At 49.2% G+C, this 10,865-nt stretch overlaps 1 pseudogene; it reads right to left on the bottom strand.

The window, feature by feature from the left end:
* Positions 1-608: 608 nt before the first annotated feature.
* LOC130597428 (CMP-N-acetylneuraminate-beta-galactosamide-alpha-2,3-sialyltransferase 4-like) lies at positions 609-5,798 on the bottom strand (annotated as a pseudogene).
* Between the last annotated feature and the right edge of the window lie 5,067 nt (positions 5,799-10,865).

The raw sequence follows: 10,865 nt of genomic DNA, 5'->3' as shown, positions 1-10,865 counted from the left end.
TCAAACCCAGCCAATAGCCAGTGCATGACCTTGGTTAAGGTTATTGTACCACACCAGCCCTTCCCGCTTCTTCTGCACTTGCTGTAGATTATAAACATCCTCGTAGTGCCTGGCAGGCTTAAAGTTAATTAAACATTGCACAGCACCATCACAAAGCTCATCAGCACCAAAGACAAAGTATCATTAGGTTCATTAATGAAATAATCCTCCATCGTGCACAGTGAAGGGGAAAACTGCACTTCAGGAGCACTGGGCAGAACAGGCAGCCTCAGGCCAGAGGTCTGCAAGAGCAGTGTTTTAAGGAGTGCCAAGCAAGATTCCTCCCATTTTATACTAGCTAATAATCAGTAATGGTCTTCAGACAGGGAAAGCACAGGAGCATGTATGAAGGGGCTGATGCAGCACAGCTGCTCATCACTAGAGAACCAGGTTATCTGAGGTCTAGACATATGGACAGAAATATAACTCTGAAAAGGGATTTGAATGCAAAACAGCATAGGGTGATGGGGCAGACTGAAATAACACTGCAGTGCTGTGAAAAGTGGGGAGAAGTCTGCCTTTTCTGGGATCCAAACCTGAGGACTGCATTTACTAAGGGAAGGGACTAACTAATCGACTGAGATGTTCCTGTTCCGCTCCCAGAGGGGGTGTTGGTGCCCAAACTCCACCTCTACCTATAGGAGAAAGAGAAATGCTTGATGCTGATGCACACCAGTAAAATGATAAAGATCCCTGAGGTAGCTGTGGTCTATTGCTCTGGCTGGGTGCTCAGGACTGTGGAGAGTGTGAAGGAGTAAAGGATCTCCTGGTCTGTTCCACTTATTCCAGTGTGGCTGAGACTGGGGTCTTTCTAATTAATGAAAAATAAGGTCTCAAGTGCATTATGCAGCTCATTAAATATTTGAAAGCTACATGATTATTAGAGCCATTGAGTATGTCACTACAAATAACCTGGTTTCAACCGTCCCTCATTGGAGACATCTCACCTTATTCCTTGTTTTCAGTATAATACATTTCTCAGCCAGAGGAAATGCAGGGGTTTCAATGAGACAAACACTATCAGTGCATCACTGTTTTCCAGAGGGTTGTGCAGAGCTGGGTCAGAGAAGAAGAGCCAGATGCTGGCTGTCTAGCCCACATCTTTCTTATGCTCTTTTACTGGAGCATCACTTAATCTGACCATCAAAGGCAGAACTGGTTCAGTTTCAGTATCACACAGCCCTGGAGCCAGCTGTGTGCTGTCAGGTACATGACTGACTGCCTGAACTCACTGAGGGCACAGACACACATTACGGCCCAACGCAGCAGCCTGGTTCCATGGTATGGGGCATCTCACACCAATAGTTCCTCCTTTGTCATAAAGAGGCAGTCAGCAGTGGCAGATAACCACTATTGTCAGATAGGGAAGCGAGGCACAGAGAAATGAAAGTACTTTCTCAAGTCGGGATAAAGATGTGTGTGGTCCTGCAACATGGGATTGCCTGCCACAACAAGGAGCTGGAGATGGCTGTCCAGCAGCTGTGGATGAGTGGTAGAGATTCTTCTGGCTCCTGCTGTGCCTGTTGCAGGAAAGCCATTTGATTACCTGAGCTCATGCATCCTAGATGTTACATTTGCCAGGCAAGAAAGTCACATGCACATTATCACTCCTCAGTCTGCTTAATTGCTAAGGCTTTAGTAAGGATTAGAATCATAGAAGAGGTTGGGTTGGAAAGGACCTTAAAGCTCATCCCTTTCCAGCCCCCTGTCACCCTGTTTCCATTCACTCCTGATTCCATCTGAAAAGGCAATACCTGCAATTACCAGCCCCTTTTCAGAACAGGGAGTTCGGAGAACTTGCCCAATTGCAACAAACTTTTTTGCTCCGCTTGCTGAATGGGCACTCTCTGTTGTACATCAGGGTGTCAGGTTTGGTTCCCGTTGTGCTGCCGCGTAGTTTTCAGTGCAGAGATCATCTGTTGTGTTAGGATTTCCCCATGTCTCAGTGACACTCTACTGACCTGCCAAAGAAATCCAATCTGTCCCCCTTTCTCCTACCATAGTTTAACCTTTTCTTTATCAGTGCCTTGGTGCAGGACTGATATTGCAGCTTATCACAGAATCACAGCCTGGTTTGTGTTGGAAAGGACCTTAAGATTATCCAGTTCCAACCCCCTGCCACAGGCAGGGACACCTTCCACTAGAGCAGGTTGCTCCAAGCCCCATCCAACCTGATAATGTGGTAAGAGTCAATCATTTTCCCAAAGTGCTGGCCATGAAGGGCTAACCATTGCCCTCCACAATGCACCTTTGGCACCATAAACTGGCAGAAGAAAAGACTGCAAGAGATGAAGGCCTTCTCTGACAAGCGTCTCCATCAGGTTATATCAGCATCCCCTGAGGGCCTTTTTGATGTTCCTAGGTAACTTCCTATCAGAGGAACAAAGCCTTTACTAGTAGGAGTCCATTTGTATCCTAGATAGATGAGTCTTATCTTAGTGACCATAAAGGCAATGTACTGCCATCACCATACCAGTAGAATTGTGAAGGCTCTCCAGTTAGCCAGAGGACACAAGATGAGAAAGAAATAAAGCCAAGTGTGGATACCCAGCAGGTAACTAGGAGGGCAAACCTCTGCTTAAGGCGTGCAGTGTAGTGTAGAGGGAGAATGAGAGGCCATGACTAATACCTCTAATGAAATAGAGGAAAGAGGAAGGGCCCAAATGAAAGCATTTGCCAACAGCTACCAGAGCTTACTTGGCTTTCTGCTCTCCCTGAATGTGGGCAGGCAGAACTGAGGGAGGCATGCAACCTTCCGAGCCCTGCACTGTCACTTGGGATGGAGTTAAAGCAAGAGAAAATAGATGGGATGGGGCAATGCTGGGAACAGAGATCAGGCTATGACAGAAGTTAGAGAGGGAGCTGTGATCTAGCAGCTTAAGTTCATCAGTGCGAGAGCTGCTTGAAAGGACGTGTAAAAGGGAGAGAAAGTGAAACCTACTGAGAGAGGAGATGAGCAGTGACAGGAGTGAGAGGCAGAGAGGGCTGTGAAGTTGAGCACTAAGAGAACTTTGAGTTTCAGTGCAGAAACCAGGGCTCTCAACCCATCACTATCACACATGCCTCCTCCCCAACACCCATCTCCAGCCCAGCCTTGTGCTGGGCAAAGGCTTCAGGCAACTCCTGATGAGGAACGAGCTGCAATGGGGTAAAAGCAGAGAGAACTGAAGATGAGAAGTTAAGGAGTTACCTTCAGGGAAGAATTGTGGCCCCAGCACTGCCAACGGGCGAAGTTCCCTTCCTCTTCTGCTCTAAAGAGGTATTTTTAATGCTTTCTTAAGTGCATTTAAGAACTTTCTTAAGTTCTTCACATGGTAAAGCCTGTTCAAACACCACTTTTGCCACATTCATCTGCCCAACCCTGTCCAAACCGAGGCACTCTTACATGTAAAAGGTATCTTCTTTATGATCAGTGCTACCAGCAGCAGAGATGTTCTGTCATATCTCACACTGAAAAAGGCATTGACCCACTCAGTGTCTTCTCTCCACTGGCATTTGGTAGCTCCCACAATGGTTCCTGCTACACCTACAAGAGCATTGCTGTCAGCCTTTCACTCTCCATCCCTCTTGGCATATCTAGAGCCTGGAGTTAAAGCCCTGCCCTCTTCCTCCATCACCACCATCATGGCCTATACCTTTCCTCAAAGGCATGCCATCGGTCAGTCCACATTTCCCTGGTGCCCAGCTCTATCTCCATCCCCTCTGCAGCGCTCAAGGCTCCTCCATAAGAGGGAGGCTCTCTGGCTGCACAATGTCCAACCTAGACGTGACAACATGGGAAGGGCACTGCAATGCCTGAGCTCTGCAACCCCCAAAGCACTATATGGACCCACAAAACTTTTTCAAGCTCTCCTCTAAAAAGCCTCTCCATGAGCGAGTATAAGGTCATGAAAGGCTTCCAGTGAGATTCAAACCTACCAAGAGACATTGAGAGAGGCAGTATTTAAGGATGAGTGGAGCAGTCAGAGCAGGATCAGCCACAAGGAGTAGGGCAGCTGAAGCAGGCTGCATAATGAAAAGCTTTGGAAAGCTACTGAGCTATCCTGAATCCACCTCTGAGCTGCAGTGACTGCACAATCTCATTTCCCTCCAGTTCTGGCCCCTCAGTTCCTCTCTCTTTTCAGCTATTCCTCTTTCTGTACACGTCTGGGGAACACTTACTCATGCTTGCTGTTTCTCCACAACAGCAGCGAGAGGCAGCATTCCAGTTACGTTTCCATGTCATTTGTTCCTTCATTTCATGACAAAGCTCAGGACACCCGTGAGCTCTCTGCACATTGCTCAGTCCAACAGCACATCTCTGGTTGTCCTTCAGAGGACACTTTACACACACATCTATATCACATCATTCTGACCTGCTGAGTCACTTGCACTAGTGTCAAGCTGCCATTGTGCAACACGCAGCTGAACTTAGCCCTACTTCCTGTGCCTCTGCCCATGAACCCCAGGCTGCCACTCTCCACCCATCAGCAGCCACTGAGACACTGATTCATGTCTCAACAGAATCCCCCAAACAAATGAGACGTGGCTTAACAAACCTTCCACACGAAGCATCTCTGCAAGCACCACGATGCTTCCTGTGAAAGAAACAAGCTTCATTTCCTACCAGCCCTTCCTGAAGGCTTTAGATTCTGACCTGAGAGTCAGTGATAAGATCAGAGATAGATCAGGAGGTCTCTTAAAGAGGTCTGAAAATGCAGGGTTTTGAGTTTATGGACCCTTCCTTCTCCATGTTGTCAGTCTTCCAGCTCCCGACCACTTCAGTACCATGAGTTGCACCACCCCATAGCACCTAAAGGGATTTAGGTGGAAACAGATGGAGAGCTAATGCCAAAGTTATGTCGAGCTGTTCAGGACCTTAAACTGCTTTAGTCTGAGAAAATCATTGCCTCAGGTAAGTCTCATTCATTCCTCCAGACAGAGACAGGCAATGAATAGCACTGTGGGATGTCCAGAAGACACTCTGGAAGTGAGCATCAGCACCAGGGAATCACTGCTGCAGCTTAAGCCCGGTCCGGGCCCACTGATGCTGCTACTGTTTTATGTGCCCTGCCCTCAAATCACTGCTGGGCAGAACATAATGCTGCATGTCCCCAAGGATTCACATTATTGGTGAGCTGTTTCTTGCGCAGGTTTTACCCTGGGAGGGTGATTGCTTCTTGTTTCCACGGTAATGAATTGTGCCTCACCATTACCCCAGACCACAGCAGTGACGAGGTGAAAAAGGGGAAGAAGAAAAGGTAGCTTGCTCCTTGTGACTGTCCTGTAAGCCCATGACACAGGCTCGGCACTCACAGACCTGCAGAAGGCAATGGAGCAGCTGACGCAGGCAGCAGCCGAATCACTACAGCGAGGAGCATCCCACTGTGCAGCCCAAAGGACCTTTCCCTTCTGACAGCATCTCCCCAGCCTCTGCAGCCACCAGACCTGCGGATGAGCAGAGCCTGTTCGAGAGTCTGGAGCCTCCAAGTGGCTGTATTTGAGTTAGCCCCTTGCTAGAGAAAATCAAACGGGGCCTTCTGCTGCTGAGCCATGGTAAATGCAGCATCCTCCTCCCCAAAGCTAAGCACGCTTGCAAGCTCAAGCCTGTCTGCGCTCCAGCAATCACTCAATGATACGGTGACAGTGCAGAGAGGGGAGAGCACTGACCGTGAGCAAGTCAAGCCCTTGTTCCCTTGACATACTCCCCATGGGGCTGGTCCCTCCTGGCTGTGCCCACTGCCCACGTTGATGGTGTGGGCTCCCTCGCTCCTCTTCATAGCTGCCAGCTGGCTGCTCCTTGAGTGTCACAGGGAACCATAAGGGTCATCGAACAGCCTCTCTTGCACTGTGATCCATTATCCCACACACAGACAGTAAGATGCAGCTGCAACACACACTGTGGTTATTGGGTACAAAGCCCAGAGGACAAAAGCCTTTGGTGTCCTCACAGCAATAAGATGTACATGCAAAGCAAGCCTTCCAGTCCTGACCAGGCTGAAATGAAGAGGTTCATGCCACAGAAAAGCTCCACCAAAAGCAGCTCTGTAACGTGGACAATGACAGCTTGTCTGAGCAGCTCCTCACCTTGATCAAGTTTTGGGGTCTCTCCAGTGAGGACATGAGTGGCCAGGAGGGTCTCATCCTGTACAGCCCCAGCTCATCAAGGCCCTAGGGCAGAGTGACACCGTGGTGAGAGCAGGGTTCAGCATGCACTGAGGTTTTCTTACCTACAACAGAGCCAGACCACCAGCTTTTCCCACTGGAAGAAGGCAAAGAAGAGTCTCCTGAATATAGATGCAGCATTCCTACTGTCTCCATGCACATCTTGCAAAGCAGTGGAAACGTATCTGCAGAGACAGACACCCCACAAGCCTAGACTTCCTGATGCCTTGCCTCCATCCCTAGAGCACTGGTCCCCACTGTACACAGAGGAAAGGCTGCACTGTATCAGGCCCCTCTCTCCCACTGTTTTGCTGTGTGCTCTGGCTGGTCAAGGCAGTACATAAGCACCCAAACCCCTTGCCAGCATAGGAGGGTTCCACTCATACCCTCAACCCTTAGAAGCAGGCTCTGAACCAGAAACAGCGATGAGGATCGGTGCAGCTCATCCCACCCCCTGCACAGGACCCTCAGTCACAGCCAGCATACGAGGAAGCACTGCAGCCACCTCACTGCTCTCCCAGGGATGTTTCCTTCTCACAAGCCCATATTTGTTCCTCCAACAAGAGAAAAGAGCCCACAAGGTGCTGCTTTGACTGCCAAACAGTGAAGTCCTGTGATCGCTCCTTGTAAGCCACGCAGTTTGGAGTGTTGAGGTGTCTGAATCTGACTGACAGACTTGATTATATGGGGACAGCATCACAATTGCTGGTTCAGGCTGGTGAAAAACAGGAATAATGCACTCCTCTCTTAGAGGGATGGTGCAGAAAGTGGGAGCTCAGCTTACCCATCTGATGGTGATCATCTCATTATCCTCTATGAGCTCAACACAAATCCCAGCTTAGCAGGGGAACGATCCCAATCCACCTTCTTCCCCCTATACCCTGGCCTGAAAGAAAGACCTTTGAAGGCTGATTAAGCCATCCCAATAGATCCTCCTGCTCATTGCCACCCAGCTCAAGCACCAATGCCCTCTGAAACCCAGGGCTGGCTGCTGCTGCTCCCCTTGGCAGCTCTCCTTGCCTTGCAGGCTCACACTGCACTCCCATCCTAAATGGGGTCTCCCTTTCTCCTGCTCTGTTGAGCTTCACACTCCAAACTCCAGGCAATGCTGTCAGTCTCTAACTAGACCCAGGGAGAAAACCTCCAGGCCTGAGCAGCAATTTGGTACTTGTAACTTCCCATCCCTCTCCCTGGAGTTAATATCAGGCTGGCACATTAAGGTGTTTCTTCCTGCTTGCTGCTGCTGTGCTTTCCCTGTGGGCCAGCTAAAGCCAAGGGAGGGAAAGGCGATCTAAGGGCTCCCATAATCAAACAAGCAACAACAGGAGATGAGCATTTTGGTCTTAAGTGAAAGGGCAGGGCCAAGGTAGGTAGAAGATGTTGTTTCCTTATCCTCAAGATACAAACATCCAAACTCAAACCATTCCACCTGTTCCTGTGCACAAACTGGAGCAGGAGATGTAGAAGGGCAAGCAGTTTGAGGAAGGGGTTCTTGCTGCTTAACAGAAACGCAACTGGGTTTTACCAGCACCTCCCTCCTTCACTGAGCAAAACAGCCCCAAAAGCCTGCATGCTCAGGGGCTGGAACAGCTCCCGTATGCAGACAGGCTGAGAACATTGGTGCTGTTCAGTCTGGAGAAGAGAAGCTGCATGGAGACCTCAGAGCATCTTCCAGTATCTGAAGGGGCTACAGAGATGCTGGAGAGGGACTCTTCATCAGGGGCTGTAGTGATAGGACAAGGGGTGATGGGTTTAAACTGAAACAGGGGAAGTTCAGGTTAGATCTAAGGCAGAAGTTCTTTACTGTAAGGTTGGTGAGGCACTGGAATGTGTTTCCCAGAGAAGTTGTGAATGCTCCATCCCTGGCAGTGTTCAAGGCCAGGTTGGACAGAGCCTTGGGTGCCATGGTTTAGTGTGAGGTGACCCTGCCCATAGCAAGGGGTCGGAATTGGATGACCTTAAGGTCCTTTCCAACCCAAACCATTCTGTGGTTCTATGCACAGATGCAAAATCCATCCTGGCTGCCCAAGGGCTTCATTTGCCCATTGCTGTGTCTCCTAAACCTTTTTGGATTCTTTTTGCAGAGCCTTCTTCTTTTTTCTGTGTGTTTTTTTGTCCCCCTCCCTTCCATTTTAATTAAAGTATTTGTCTCCACAGCAGGAAATGTAAACTGTGCAGCAGGCAATCTTGATGGATATTTTAGAAGAGGAAAAATTATTTAGCAAAGCTATTATCTTTTGCTAGGCACAGAAGCGATCACAAGCCCTGTTCCCAGAAGCCAGGGAAAATCAAAGGAAAAAGGGAAAAGGGGGATGCTATTCCTTAAAAAAATATAAAGTGATGAGCAAGTTAATTCTGTGTCTAGAAATGAAAAGTCAGGGTTTTGGCAAGGAAAAAATTCTTATCAAAATGCAGGAGCTTTTCCCTGTGAAACTCCAAGAGCTGAGGAGTGGCTGATGTCTATTGCTACTCTGGTGCTCAGTACTGGGCTGGGTGCTAAACACCAGTGAAAACCTTGTTTTGTCCATGTTTAACTGGAAACAGAGTGATGCTGAGGATTGTGTGTGCTGAATACAGCCTGGGTTTGGAAGCGAGCCCTTAGTGCCTGTGCCACATGCTGTTTTGGCTGCAATCTGAAGGGGAAGGGGGCAGTTTATAGCTGCGTGCCTCAGTTTCCCCACTTGGAAAATGGAGATTATCAAAGCTCAGGCTCCAAACCTGGAGTCACTGGTGTCAAGTAGCTATGAGTCCCTGCACAACAATACCTAAAGAGATGAGGCACTCTCTGTTCTTCACAGAGCAATTGATCAGTTGAGCTCTGCTGTGATTTCTGTCTATCAGAGACCGCAAACTGGAATGAAAATGGCCTGGAAAAGGAGAGTTCCTTCTTGCCGAGCCTCTTCCCACCCCGCTCCCAGCCTCTGCTTCCCTTGCTCCAGAAAAAGACCCAACCAGTAAATTAAAAATCAGCTTCTCTAAATATTGTTTCTCCTGCATCAGCCCAGCAGGAGAGGCAGAAATCAAATTATAAGCACTGAAATCAGCATCAGCACTTGGTGCTGGGGGGGGGGGGGGGGGGGTGGGGAGGTGGGTGGAGACACTGGAACGTTTTGTTTTGGATTTAGAAAAGAAAGAAATAAAATCTATCTTTATTAACATGAACAAGTGTGAGAGATGGAACAGGAAGAAAATCCATCAGCTGCATTTACAACTGGGAGATAGCAAGGAAAGAGTCTCCATGCAGAGAGATGGATGAGAGCTGCAGAAACCAGACCCCCTCTGTCCTCCTTCTCTCTTGGAAACATGGGGTTTTATCCCCTCCTCTCCCAGTTCTGTGCTTTTTCTCCTGGGTGTACACCTTGTTCCTTATGGAAAAGTCCGAGGGAGAACTTTTTCCTTCGTGGACAATAGGAGGAGGAAAAGCAGAGCCATCCATCCTGTGTCCAGATAGTTCAAGACAACTTCTTGGAAGGACATGGCGCTTTTCCCTATACCTACAGGATCTGACACTAATGTGGGTAGCACTTGCTGGGTTTCTACCTCTTCAGTTCTTTGTAGATAAGAACAGATAAACACCAGGATTGTCACATCCAGATATTTTTACAGCTTCTCTCCTGCAGGGATTATTTCAGGAAAAAACATATGCTCTATGGAAATGCTGCTGCAGCTTTTCTGTTCATCTCTACGGCTCTCCCTGGGTTTTGGCTAGAGGATCAATAACTTCAGGAACCGGCAAACTAACACATTTCCTTGCTCTCTTCCAAAACCCAGCAGGATATTCTCATGCAAGACCTGCACCAAGGCTTGATTCTGCCCAGTGTGCATCTGAAGACCTCCTCTCTGCCTGTGGGAGCTCAGGAGGTGAAGCCAGACAATGTGGCAGCAAGAGGGGAATGCTCTCAGGCATGCCAAGACCAGGGATGTACAGCGGTGAGGAGCCAGTGCACAAAGCATCCACTGTGCACTACGGAAGATGCCAGCTCATGAGCACACACAGGCCTACGTTGCAGCGCTTGTGTCTCCTATGGTCCCAAGGGTGGTGCTTGGGACCCAAGGGTGATGCTGCAGCAGCTCGGACTCGAGGCTTTGCCCTAGCTGGGGACAGCAGGGCATCGGACATCGCCACCCAATCCCTCCTCCACACTTTGTCCCTGGAAAGCCACCGCAGCAGCTTCGCTTGCACGGAGGGGTTAAAAACCCAGGCGAGCTGCAGAGGATGCTGAGGCCGTTTTGCGCTCCTGCAGTGCCATCATGTGCTGTAGGTACGCACTGCAGAGACACTCCTGGCTGACGGGGAGCCACAGGAACAGGCGAACAAACCCTCAGTGTCCCTGGGTGTCCCTGGAGGGGACAAGTCCCGGCTCCCATCTCTGAGCATCAAGGAGTGGGAATACCACTAAGAGGTGGTCACAGAGCAGTCCTCTGCAGTGATGCTCTCTGCGTGACCCAGTGTGTCAGCAATCTTGATGTCCTTTAGCACAGGGCTGAAAACAGCCCCATATCCTACTGCTGAAGGCTATGGAGATCTCAGAGGGGAATAGCAAAGGATCACCCAGTAAAGGAGCCATGGAATGGAAAAATGGGGGGTTTACCCTCTCTTTTGCCTGGAATAACCCTGATCCTGGAGGTCTCCCAGCAGACCCCTCTTGCTGCTTAATAACCCCTGCTCCAGCCATGGCAGG

The sequence above is a fragment of the Pezoporus wallicus genome, unplaced genomic scaffold (genome assembly GCF_028554395.1).
Source record: "Pezoporus wallicus isolate ANWC-B61680 ecotype Strahan unplaced genomic scaffold, APGP_CSIRO_Pwel_v1 contig_4684, whole genome shotgun sequence".
NCBI lineage: Eukaryota > Metazoa > Chordata > Aves > Psittaciformes > Psittacidae > Pezoporus > Pezoporus wallicus.
This window is presented reverse-complemented; position numbering and strand designations above follow the sequence as displayed.